The sequence below is a fragment of the Lissotriton helveticus genome, chromosome 2_1 (assembly GCF_964261635.1).
Source record: "Lissotriton helveticus chromosome 2_1, aLisHel1.1, whole genome shotgun sequence".
Classification (NCBI taxonomy): Eukaryota; Metazoa; Chordata; class Amphibia; order Caudata; family Salamandridae; genus Lissotriton; species Lissotriton helveticus.
In genome coordinates, this window is record NC_136059.1 from 809936668 (window position 1) to 809950407 (window position 13740).

The window sequence follows — 13740 nt, forward strand, 5'->3', positions numbered from 1 at the left end:
TCAGTCACACACATGCATGTACACAGGAAACAGCCTTTATAACACAGGCATTACCACGCAATGCCTTTACCACACATCATTTACCTTGCAGTGCCTTTACAGCACAATGCCTTTACCTTGCATATACCTTTACCACCCATGCCTTTACAATGTAAGGTAACTGTATTTAAGGTAAGTATCTGTGTGTGTATGTATTATGTTTGTGTGTGTATATAGGTGTATAATTATATATATATATATATAGTGTGTATATAAATATACATAAGTATAAATCAAGGTTTAGGAGTGGGTAAGTTTATAGGGTGGTAAGGGTGTTTTTAGGGTTTAGGGGTTGGCAAATGTTTAGGGTGGTAAGGGCATTTTAGGCCTCTACTTACATTTCTGCTCAGTGGTTCATGACTACAGGAGCCATCTCCAAGCTCAGACCTTGTGTCTTGCAGCTACTGATGAGAGTAAAGCTGTGCATTTGGTCACTGGCCTAGCAAAGTGGTGTTTTAACTCTCTGCTAACAGTTGCAGTAAGCAATGCTCCCCGGCAAAACCACGTGAACCAACATGGAGCATAGCCAGCATGCCATGGTGCAAAAGGGGATACAAGGAAGATGTTAGGGTCTTTTTGTGTAGGGCAGATGTTTCACAGTGTACCCAGATGCAACTACCCATATATTGAGGCCCCATAACCATGCCACAGGGACTGGTGAAGCTAGACTCCTCTAACTCTACCTTTACCCACTGTAGCACAGGCTGTTGTGGGATGGGTCAACTAAATTGCTGACCTAACCACAGCCTATGACAAGGAAGGGAAAAGGCGAGGTCACTCTAAGCACCATAACCTCGCCTAGCTTGCCCAACACTAGAAGCAGAAGTGAAATGTTTGACTACGGTGGGGATCAGGTGGGGCTGTTTGATTCTGATCCCCATACTTGAGTAGTGGGCTTCTCTGCTCAGGCCCAGGCACAGACAAGCAGAAGAAGAGGCATTCCACAGGCAACAATGACCGAAAAGTCATTGTCACTATGTAAATAATACATAACCAATGAGCTTTCAAAAAAGTACATGTTTAGTTCACAGTCCACTAAAACAAGTCCCAGTGAGGACCAAATCCAGCCACCGGCCCAAATTAATCACCCGCTCTACGTGTTTGTTTATTGACACGATTTAGGTTAGTCTGAGCAGCCTGTGACAGTTGCAAGGTTTTGGTAAAAGAAAAGTTCTGGATGAAATTGGTTCAAGGCTTAAATAAGAAACATTTTATTCAATCCCTCCTCAGTTGACAAGAAATTCAGAGAACAGCTATGAAAATGAGGAAATGGTTAACACCCAGCCATATGATTGCTCGAACTTCTGGATTTGTAAGTTGTTTACAGAGTCACTGGAATTTTGCGATTCCGTGGCTGTTGCTGCATTCGCATAATTAAAGATTTGCCACATAATCCACCATCTGCATAATAAATTGCAGATTCTAAGAAAAACAAATTGTTTCTAGCGCAAAGGATCAAAAATTACCAAAAAATGTGGCAATGTGTGTTCACGTGCGTTGAAAGATGCTTTGCAACAGTTAACTGGTCATCTTTCAGCTGCTTATTTATGTATGTGGTTGTTAAACTGGTACTAATTGGGTGACATGTTTGCCTTGACAGCATTACTATGTGTATAAATTGCAAAATAATGAAGCAATACTATAAAAAAATGCATTTAGGGGTGTGTGCTAACCAAAGCAACATGATTGGATGTTTTAGTCAGCAGGAGAGAAAGAAGACTATCTGAGGCATTCCTTTTCAATCTACCGAGATCACGTGATACCCCCCTCATCTTCCCCTGTTGTCACTCCTATGATGAAGGCCCCATGCTTGCTCTGTGAGATACATGTTTTGATGTACAAATCAACCACCTTGTTCTTTGGAGACAGAAAACGTAGGTGGAAAGAATAATTGACCATTAGACAAAGGAGGAAAAAAAGAAGCGGCCATTAGCCCATCTCGTCATTGTAGGAGCAGTGCTTCTGCAGAAAAAGACCCACGAAGAGTGGGCCGTGTCTGTTTTATTCAGACGTGAAGAAAATTGACATGTTTTTAAGCATGTAACGAAAACATAATTGATGCAATTTTGGTGCCGTTCGTTCTAAGTGCCCTTTTTGTACTTCTTGTTTGTGGATCTGAAAATATACATGAAACCTTGTGCTGCCTCTATATGCGAAGCTTTCCTTTTATCTTCTCACCATATAATTGCATTCTGTGCAACAGTTATTCAGTTGTACATGTTTTCAACAGTTCTTTGCAAATTCTAAGCACCGAATTGTGGCTGCATTGTTTTGTGGCTCTGTTGTGAAAGTGGTTAGCGATGGCCTTGTCATTATGAAATGCCATTGTTTTGCCAGCCTTTAGAAATAGTGATTCTGCAATTAAAGTACTGAGATCAGGAGACAAAAAAAAATATTTTATATATACAAAGAAATCCATTAGAATTTTCCCGCAATTAACACTTATCCTCTTGTAAACTATAACTATCATTCGATGGCATTGATCAAGTCTTTGTACCCACGCAAGAACATTATTACCACGTTAACATCAGGTCAACGCGAGGTTTAATAGCTCCGAGTTATGCATGAACTGTTCTTTTGTCCTTCTTCCCTTGCCGCATCACTTTGCATTGTGGGCGACACATTGCTGGAGCTCGGCATTCTGTCAGAGAAATACATGCAACCATTTGTTTAAGCCCCATCCCCTACAAAGGTGCATTATTAGGGTCAGCCTTTTTTATTTGATGGATCTTATGATCACGTATTTAGTACCTACCCAAAGTCGCGGTGGGTCAGGTTGGCAATTAATTACGACGATTTGTGACTAAGTGTGTGGCACATTGGGAGCAGAGGCGACATTATTCGTTGAATGGGGGCAGAACTTGAGCGCCCGATTGGTTCCTGATGATGAGAAAGAGGCGCGCGCCTACGCTGGTTAGTGACGTTCGTGGTGGTTTGCTGAGCGCTGTAAATTCTGTAGAGCATGGGTACTCAGAAACTTTCTCTCGGGGGCCAAATTTACAGTGTGGTTTGTGTCCGAGGGCCGCACCGGTGGGGGCGGGGTCAGAGGGGAAGGGGGCGGGGCTAGAGCAAAAAAAAAAACTGTGACCATGAGGTTGATCACAAGTCCCTGCAGCGGACACCTTCGTCCACTGGTGTGTCCACTGAGCCACCAGACCCGGCATACACACATCTCTCTCTTTCTCTCTCTCTCTCTCTCTCTCTCTCTCTCTCTCTCTCTCTCCCTCTCCCTCTCTTTCTCCCTCTCCCTCCCTCTCCCTCCCTCCCTCGCTCTCCCTCCCTCGCTTTCCCTCCCTGCCTGTGTGTGCCCGGGCTGTGACAGCTTCCAGGCGCGCACACACAACCGCACCCAAGCACTTCAGAGGTCTTTAAAAGACCATTGGCATGTTAATGAGGCTTTGTTCACCTCTCAGTGCCCCTGCAGCCCTACTCTGACTATGGCGGGAATCGCCTGGCCCCCACAGAGCAGCAGAGTCTGAGTCGCGCTCTGGTTGCAGACACTCTTAAAAAAAAAAACTAAAAAAAAAACCTCAGGTACGATGTCTGCAAGGTCCGCGGGCCGCCAGGGAAGGCTTGTCAGGCCGCCACCGGCCCGCGGGCCGTACTATGAGTCCCCCTACTGTAGAGCTTTACATGTGGGTGAAAGATGCTGCTGGATATTGGCACGGAAACTGCTAACCTCAGGCTCCACCTAGAGTACTAAGGATGTTAGAAGATGAAGTGACAATGAGTTCGAAACTGCGGCCCTCCACAACAGACCCTGTGTGTCTTTCATGGTGAGGTTAAACGCTACGTGGTGGTGCGTTTTTGACTCCTGGCAACTCCTCCAGACCGCTCCACAGAGATAACTTTCTCTTTTTTATTTGCCCTTTTCAACCAGAAGTGGAGAGCCGGGCCAGGGACGCTGAATAGCTTTAAGCTGAATAGTATCCCTCCTTGAGGTGTAGTAAATAGGTGCTGGCAGACGAAAAAGTTTTCGATGGCCACTGCACAGTCAGTTTAGTGAAAATCACGCTGAAAATCAGCCATCAAGAGATCATCAGGTTATCTATTCCAATTTACAAGGTGAGTCAGCATAAGGAAGTACGGCAGAAACGGTTCACCTACACTCAGAGAACAGAGAAAGGGGAAAAGAGGTAAACAGAAATGTTGGAGAAGCTGCTCAGTGGATGAAGGCAGTTGATGCAGATGCAGACATGCCTAGGGGTTGCTCCATGTAACTTAAATAAATACATTATTCATCCAAATCTACAAGTTTACTTTGTAATACGAAAGACTCAGGAAGTAGTGGTAAACACCAAATCAACAGTGAATAGTTTCTTCAATCAATAAGTGGTGCATGAATCAGAGAATTTGGAAGGCCTTTGCATTTGGCAGTACGCAGTAGAGTTACACGTGCTCATCACAGGTAGTATAAGAAAAGTCCTGGACTACTCTCAGGCAGGATCATGCAACTCTTACAGGATGGTCCTGACATATTGGCATATGCTGACAATATTAATTTCACTTTTTTTTTGCAGAGTTTTATATAGCGCGAACTAGACCCAAACTGAATCAGGTATCAGAGCGCTTTACATAGCACCAGTTACGTTACATGAGGACACGCATTCATTTTAGGCACGGGGAGATTAAGTGATTTGCCCAGAATCACAGGAGGTTTTTGGCGTCGTTACCGAGACTCAAACCCAGATCCCCAGGTCCGAGGTCGAGCGCCCTAGCCGTAAGGCCATCTCCTCTCCCTAAACTTAAATGAGGATTTAGAACGGGGTGGTCGAATATCGACTGTTGTCATCAAGAACGGAAACAAAATAAAATCAAGAAAATCAGAAATGTATTGTCTTCTCCCAACAGGTTCAAAGGCAACGGATGGAGTTTCGTGGTGCTAAGAAACGTCTTCGAGATCGGGGTCTACGCTATGCTATGCTTTTCCCCACCAGACTTCGTGTTGAGTATAATGAGCGTACTCTGTTCTTTGATAGACCGGATGCTGTTAATGACTGGCTGGACTCCTTGCCTGATTGTCCTCCTGATACTGAGTCTGCCGCTCACCCTGGTGGTGCCGAAGGTGGTGTGGAGATCTGATTGTTTGACTCTGATGTCTCGTTTTGAATATGTTCCCAGGAGTGGTGGCCGGCGTACCTCTGCAATGTGATTATTTATTTTTTGTGTGTTGTTTCTTGCTCTTATTGTAATCTGGGGGCGGGTGGACCGGAGACCTTTCCTCCTCCGGGGTCTTTGTGTAGACTAGGGGTTATGGGGCGACAGGCACACTGCAGGTTGGGGTGGCTCTTTAGCTTTTTGCAGGGGTGCAGGGTGGGGGGTGTTTCCTTTCAGCTTGGGGGAGGGGGGATGGGAAGTTCTTATTTTTCAGTGTGTTGTTTTCAAGGCGAATTGCTTCTGTCTTTACTGATGTTTCTGATGTCTAGCTCTTGGATGGGGGGTCCTGGCTCGGGTGGGTGGGATGGGGGGTAGGGGGTTGAAATTTGTTTCCTGGAACGTTAATGGCCTGGGAGATCGCATCAAGCGCAGTGTGGTGTTGAAATATATAAGACGTTTGTCACCGGACATTGTTTTCCTGCAAGAAACCCATTTGATTGGGAGTGTATGCAATGCAATGAATAGATGGGGCTACAGCCTTGTGGCACACTCGGGGTTTACTTCAGGATCCAGGGGTGTGGGCATCCTTGTTCGTAACTCCCTCCCTCTGGCGATAGATGAGGTGATTCGGGATGATCGTGGGAGATATATTGTTCTGGTGGGTAGATATGAGGGCCGCACCCTGTCCCTCTTTAATGCTTATGTCCCCCCAGGCTTGCAAACTGCTACTTTTACTGATTTAGGCCGTGTCTTGTTGGACCTTCCTGATAGTGTACTCTTTCTTGCCGGTGACTTTAATTCAGTGCTCTCTGGCCTTCACGATCGCCATCCCCCCAGGGATACCCCGCATGCCCAGCGTTGGTTGGGTGGGTTTTTGGATACTTTTGGCCTTGTGGACTGCTGGCGACTGTTACATCCTACTCAGCTTCAATACACTTTTCACTCTGGTGCCCATGGTAGCCTATCTCGGCTAGATTATTTCCTGATGCCCGCTGCCCAGTCGTCGGCGGTCCGTGAGATTATACATTTGCCAAGGGGCATCTCTGACCACTCGCCGCTCTGGCTTCGTTTTGAGGTTGGGATAGAGGCAGTGGGCCGAGTGGCTCCCATTAACCCATGGTATCTCTCCTCCCCTGAGACTCGTGCCCTCTTGCTCAAGTCCATAGATGCTTATTTCCTGGAAAACGAGGGGTCGGTCTCTTCGGCAGTCTCCCTGTGGGAAGCCTTCAAAACTGTGATTCGTGGACAGGCCCTTTCTTTGATTGTTGAAGCTAAGAAAGCCGGGAGGAGGGAGGTAGTGGACCTCGAGGGGGAAATTTCTGTCTTGGAGGCCGAATTGGGATCTGGTGTCACGCCTGAGAAACTTCATGCCCTGGGTCTAAAACAGTTTGCATATAAATCCCTAGTTACTGACGCTGCAAAAGTGATGTTTCGTGAGCAACAAGGCAGAGTGTATGATGTTGGTGATAAGGCGGGTAAACTCCTGGCGTGGTTGGACAAGAAAGAAAGAGCTAATCGTGTGGTGCCTGTGATTCAGTCTGCGAGTGGTGAGAATGTGATTGATCCGATCGCCATTGTGGATCGTTTTGCGGAACATTTCCGTGTTGTGTATGCTCCTGTGTCTGTGAGGGATGTGGCTGACTCTCGCCTCCTTTTGCGTGATATTGCATTGCCCTGTGTCTCTGATTTGGACCGTATCGCTTTGGACTCCCCCTTTACGGTTGATGAAATAGCTACTGCCATTCGTTCGCTCCGTTCGGGCAAGGCGTTGGGTCCAAATGGTTTGCCTATTGAGTTGTACAAGTTGCGACCTGACAAAATGGCGCCATATCTCCGCGATATGTTTTTGGAATCACGTGAGCGTAACCTCCTTCCCTATGATCAGCGTTTGGCGACGATTGTCATCATCCCTAAAGACGGTAAACCTCGCGACCTTTGTTCCTCATATAGACCCATCTCCCTGTTAAATGTTGAACCCAAGGTTCTGGCGAAACTTTTGGCGACCCGACTCCTATCGGTTCTTGGGGACTTAGTTCATCCGGATCAATCTGGTTTTATCCCGCATCGCAACACTGCTTTGAATCTACGTCGTCTTCACGGCGTGATAGCGAGGGCGGGGTTACTGACTGAACCGGCCATTTTGGCGTCCTTGGATGCCTCCATGGCCTTTGATACTGTGGAGTGGCCTTATTTATGGGCGACTCTTGAGAAATTCGGTTTCGGGTGCGAGTTTATTAGCTGGATTAAGTTATTGTATGCGGAACCTTTGGCGCAAGTGGTTGTGAATGGTAGGGTGTCTGCTCCCTTCCCCTTGGGCAGGGGCACCCGCCAGGGTTGCCCCTTGTCCCCGCTATTGTTTGCGCTCGCCCTTGAGCCGTTGGCGGCCTGGCTCCGCTGGGAACCGTCCCTTAAAGGGATCCGCTGGGCCCCGGACTTCGAGGACCGAGTCTCGCTCTATGCGGACGATATCCTCTTATATCTTACCTCCCCTCGTAAGTCTTTATCTGTTCTATTTGACGTTCTTGTGTCCTTTGGTGCTAACTCGGGCCTCGTAATCAATTGGACCAAGTCCTGTGTGTATGTTTTGTCTGGTGTCTTGCCTCCGTTGCCGAGCAGGCTCCCTCTTCAGGTGGCCCGGGATGGTTTCAAATACTTGGGAGTTTTCGTTACTCTGGACTCGTCTCTTCGCTTTGATCGTAATCTCCTTCCTCCGTTGCTTCGCCTGCGTTTGGACGTTGCTCGTTGGCGCAGGCTTCCCTTGTCCCCCCTTGGTCGGGCGGCCCTGTTTAAGATGATGTCGTTACCGAGGTTTCTTTACGCTCTCCAGAATTATTATGATCCTGTCCCTCAGTCCTATTTTCGGGAGATTGAGACCCTTCAGAGACAACTTGTCTGGGATGGACGCCCGCGTATTGCTCTTGCTAAGCTTTCGATTCCTTGGTATGACGGTGGCATTGCACTCCCCGATATTAAGAGGTATTATTGGGCCTCACACTTGTCCGCTATCAACCACATCATGTTCTCGCCGGGTAGTAATCCGGCGTTTGAGATGGATAGACTTCAGCTTCCGGGAGGTGACTTTAACAGAGTGCTTTACTCTCGCCCTGCTGGGCGCCATCTTGTGGGTCCTACGTCGATTGCTTTGGCGGTGTGGCGGGCCGCGACTCGGAGCCTGGGCTGGGAGGATCGCTTGACGTTAGCCACGCCGCTTTATGCTTCCGACCGTCTGGGCGGTCTTTGGTCTACCAAGGGTTTCGATCGCTGGGACATGATTGGAATTTCTAAAGTGGGTGATGTGTATTCCAAGGGCTCTGTGCGCACATTTCAGGCCCTCCAGGCTGAATATGGCTTGAGTGGTCGGGAATTCTTTCGATATCTACAGGTTAGGCACGCCTTGACCGCTGTATTTGCTCCTGGTGAGATTCCGCCTGATTCTTCCCCCCTTGAGGACCGTGTCCTTGACGGACATCTTCCTGACAGCACTATCTCCCTGATTTATAAGAAACTGATTAATAATCGGACTGATCAGTTGGTCCGACTCCGGGAGACGTGGGTTCGTGATGGTTTGGAGCTTGATGACGAGGATTGGCAGTCGGCCCTCTCTTCTCCTAAAGAGGTGGCTATCCCGGCTCGTCTCCGTTTGGTCCAATTGAAGATCCTTCATCGGGTGTATGTTACGGGACCTCGTTTGCTTGTGATGGGTTTTTCTTCCGATGGGTTGTGTAAGCGTGGATGTGGTTTGAGTGCGACTTTCCTACATATTCTTTGGGAATGCCCGATGGTGGTTGCTTACTGGACGGCTGTGCTTGAGGTTATGGCTGCGGTGACGGGGGTGTCCTTGTGTCCGGAACCTCGTCGTTGTCTTCTGAATGTTTGGGAGCCCACTGACTGCTCGGTGGCCCAGACTAGGTGGGCCACCCTGGGTTATATGGTTGCGAAGCGAGATATTGCTCAACTTTGGGGGGCCTCCAAGCCCCCTGCACTATCGAAATGGGAAGATAACATGGATTGGTCTATGTTCCGTGAGAAGACTGTCTACGTGGCTAGGGGCAGACCCAGGGCATGGACTAGGGTGTGGGGTCAATGGAATGAATATCGTGGTGACATCTGTACTCCTCCCCTTGTGGATGACATTGAGCTTTCCCGGTCTCCTTAGGCGAGCGTTCTTGGAACCTTGCATATAGGGGTTGTGCTGGTTTTCCGGCTCTCCCCCCCCTTCTTTTTCTCCTTCGTGCCCCGTCCCCCCCCCCCATCCGGGCTCTTTGGAGCTTATAGTTCTGATTCCAATTTTGTTGCTGTCCCCTCCCGTCCTTTGGGCTGACCTTCAGTAATACACTTTCGCCTTTTTTGTGTGTCTGTTTTTTTATAAAACAAAATCTGTTTTTGTCCTGTATATTATACGGAGTATTGCATTGACGATTGATCGTTACCGCTACGAAAGTGTATATTGTGTATTTTCTCCTCTCTAGCGGCTGGCCCGTGTGGTTGTAGGCCCATCCTTGTATTTTACTGCATACTCGAATAAAGGTTTTTAAAAAAAAAAAAAAAAAAAAAAAAAAAGAAATGTATTGTCTAGGTGTGATGTTTTTTTAGGACATGAATTACTTAATGAGTGGAAGGATTGTAGTTGGGACATATATGTCCCATATTGCAACCTTGTCCATAAATTATTACGAAAACTGGACAATCTAATAGATCTTGTCTTTGAGAATCAGTGGCTTTGCCAATGCCTTTAGGCGATACTGTAAAGCATCAACAAGATTCTGGCATCCATGGCTAACAGAAAGAAAAAATAAATCAATAAAAGGTGCAATGACATGGGTGCAGCAGCTGTATCATATTGTATATGCTCCTCGGCATGATGAGGTGGGCCCACGCATGCTTCATTACTCATGTGCTCCTACAAAATGAATTGGGTGCCATTTTTAGGACTCGCCTACATAGCGTGCATGTGCTGCATAAGAAAACCCGGAGGCTTGTTTCCTTCCCAGTATAAGAATTGGCTTGGTAGTTTGGTTTCCCCTGTTCCCATCATGCACTGGGACAGGAACAGACTAATTTGCATATAGCCAGGTTCTGAGCTGGGATGGTGCAGTGAGCTAAATAACGGTGATGGATTAAAACCATGATCTATTGACTTGGTAAGAGTATTCTGCATCAATCAGAAACTCTGTCCATCACCACCCCCCTTTTCCAAAATCTGCATAAGAAAAAGACCTTAAGCTATCGCTTTGGTTTTTGTCCCATAAACATGCACGCGTTCCATTGCCTTCAGTGGCAATGCGGGCACGTTTGGCGATTCCCTTGTGGGAGCACGCTTGACACCATATGTTTGTAATTAACTTACAAACACATGGTGCCCCTGGCTCGCTCCCACAAGGTAAATGCTTTGTGTGCTGTCGGGCGCACTCCCCTCAACCTTCCCACTTTTAGCGTGAGGCGCGTGTTTTTTTTTTTATCGGAGTTAACATGTGTTTTTATTTAACCAGCAGTATTTACTTTTATATTTTTAAATAGCCTAATGTCACAAATGCGTTTAGCCGCAGCAGCTGCATGCAGTTAAAAGTATTGTGGGTTTTGGGCATTCCTTGTGAATTGGAAGGTAAGCGTGTCTTAGAACTTCCTAATTCAGGGGTACTAGAACTGATGAGCGACACGGGACAATGCGGCAAAATGGGGGTGCTGGGATTCAAATCTACTTCCCCCGAAACCATGATCGGCGATGTAGGCACAGTTCCTCCCCACCGTGTGGAATTTTGTAAAGAAAAGCTATTTCTACTGCTCTGGAGGTTGTTACCTCTTTCATTACCCTCCAAAATATTTATTAAGCTGCTCCATCGGTGTATGCACTTACTTGTGGTCCTGTTTAATTCTGTGCTTTTCTTATCAGCATAGAACTGATTCACAATTACATTTTTGAAGAAGGACCTGCGTGCATCCCAGGGTTTCTTCTGAAATCCGGTGGATGTTCTGCTTTCAGGAGCTACACAAACTCCTGTTTGCGCACATCCCAGGATTATGTTTGCTCCGTCGATGTTTGGCTGGTCAAACTTGATGCAAATGGTCGGGGCTGACAGCGCACGCGTGCTGTTTGTGCATTGCAGACTAACAGATAACGCATTCGTTCTACATCATCCCTCTTTCCGAAGGATGCTTAAAATAATCAGGCGCTTGTTGTGCACCCAGGAAATCCAGCAGTCCGGCCGCACAATCTGCCGGCCTCATGTGATCGGGCCCTTCATCCTTAAAATAGTTATTCCTGGAGTTCCTCTGTGACTTTCCTCCAGCAGTCATATATGTTTACCTTTGTGCGAAAACAGTTTTGTCAAAGATTAGTGTGGGAGAGTGTTTTTTTGAATTGTTTGTGTGTTTTACTCCAGATTTGGACGGTGTGACAAATTATTTATTTAGAAAAGAACTGGAGATAAGGGCAAGGGGCGGGCAGGTGTTTGTCTCGGTAACTGGTCATAATATCGAATTCACAATATCGTTAGGACATAATATCGAGTCAAAAATATCGGGTTTATGGAAATATCGAATAGTAGAATATCGAGTACAAAAATATCGTTAATATTAACAGTGTAAAAATATCGTTAACAAAAATATCTAATCAAAAATATCTATTAGTCATAATATCGATTTCTTAGTGTTGTTAAAAATATCGATAATGTAAATATCAATTGTTAATAATGTTATAAAAAATTCTGAAAAAATAATATGTTTATAAAAATTATAAAAAATTAGTAATAATAATAAAAAGAATATCTAATTTATGTATTATTTAAGCTAATATTTTAAAATATTTTATATAAAAATTACAATAGATATTACATTTTTAGGAGCGGGGTGTTGGTTTATTAGGGGATAAGTGTGGGGAGTAATTAAAAAAAAAATTTGAATATTAAAGAAATTATAGTAAAATATTTATATAATTTTAATTAAATTAATATAAAGCAAAAAATATAAATAAAATAATATACTCCAAATTTTTTTTTTACAATAAAAATCATCTTTAGGAGCGGGATGTTGGGTTATTAGGGGATAAGAGTGGGGAGTATTTTAAAAATAAAAAGGACATTTTTTAAATAATTGATGAAATGTTAAATAGAATTTTTTTTTTTTAAATAAATATTCTGAATCCAAATTTTTTCTATAGAAATTTTAAAATTACAAATTTTCTGAGTGTGATATTGGGGAATTAGGGTATAAGGCTGTGGAGTAAAATATTAAAAATTATGAAAAAAAAGAAAATGAAATAAAAAAAAATTATTAAAAAAAAAAAATTTAAGATTTGTAAATATGAACCATAAATTCATAAAATTGTATTTAAAATGTTCTAAATTATTAAAAAAACAGGTATACTTAATATTACATTTAATTTTCAAAATTTTTACATTTAAGGACATTTTATATAATAATTAAATGTATGAAAATAAAAAAAATAAAAAAATGTGAAATAATAAAAAAAAAAAAAAATTAAATGTATTTATAAATTCATACAATTTTATTTAAAAAAATTACAATTATTAAACAAATTTGAAATTTATATTAAATTTAATTTGAAATTGTTCAAAAATTGAGTACATTTTATATAATAAATTATTAAAGTTTAAAAATAATAAAAAATTAAGTTTGGTTTTATAAAATTAAAATATTTTAAAAATTGTTAATTATTAATAATAAATTAACAAGTTGTTGATGATAATTACCATTATTACATAATCAAAATTAGATTTTATTTCAACAATGCATAATTATAATGGGTCAGTGTCCTGCACCTTCCCTGATATTTGTTTGACTGGAGTTGGAAAAGTACATTATAATGGGTTAGTGTCCAGCAACTTCTATGTAATTTTTTGGATTGGAGTTGGAATAGTACATTATAATGGGTCAGTGTCCAGCACCTTCCCTGATATTTGCCTGACTGGAGTTGGAATAGTAAATTATAATGGGTTAGTGTCCAGCACCTTCCCTGATGTTTGTTTAACTGGAGTTAGAATAGTAAGTTATAATGGTCAGTGTCCAGCACCTTCCCTGATATTTGCATGACTGGAGTTGGAATAGTAAATTATAATGGGTTAGTGTCCAGCACCTTCCCAGATTTTTGTCTGACTGGACTTGGAATAGTAAATTATAATGGGTCAGTGTCCAGCACCTTCCCTGATATTTGTTTAACTGGAGTTAGAATAGTAAATTATAATGGGTCAGTGTCCAGCACCTTCCCTAATATTTGTCTGACTGGAGTTGGAATAGTAAGTTATAATGGGTCAGTGTCCAGCACCTTCCCTGATATTTGTCTGACTGGAGTTGGAATAGTAAATTATAATGGGTCAGTGTCCAGCACCTTCTCTGATATTTGTCTGACTGGAGTTGGAATAGTAAATTATAATGGGTCAGTGTCCAGCACCTTCCCTGATATTTGCCTGACTGGAGTTGGAATAGTAAATTATAATGGGTTAGTGTCCAGCACCTTCCCTGATATTTGTTAGACTGGAGTTAAAATAGTAAGTTATAAAGGGTCAGTGTCCAGCACCTTCCCTAATATTTGTTAGACTGGAGTTGGAATAGTAAGTTATTATGGGTCAGTGTCCAGCACCTTCCCTG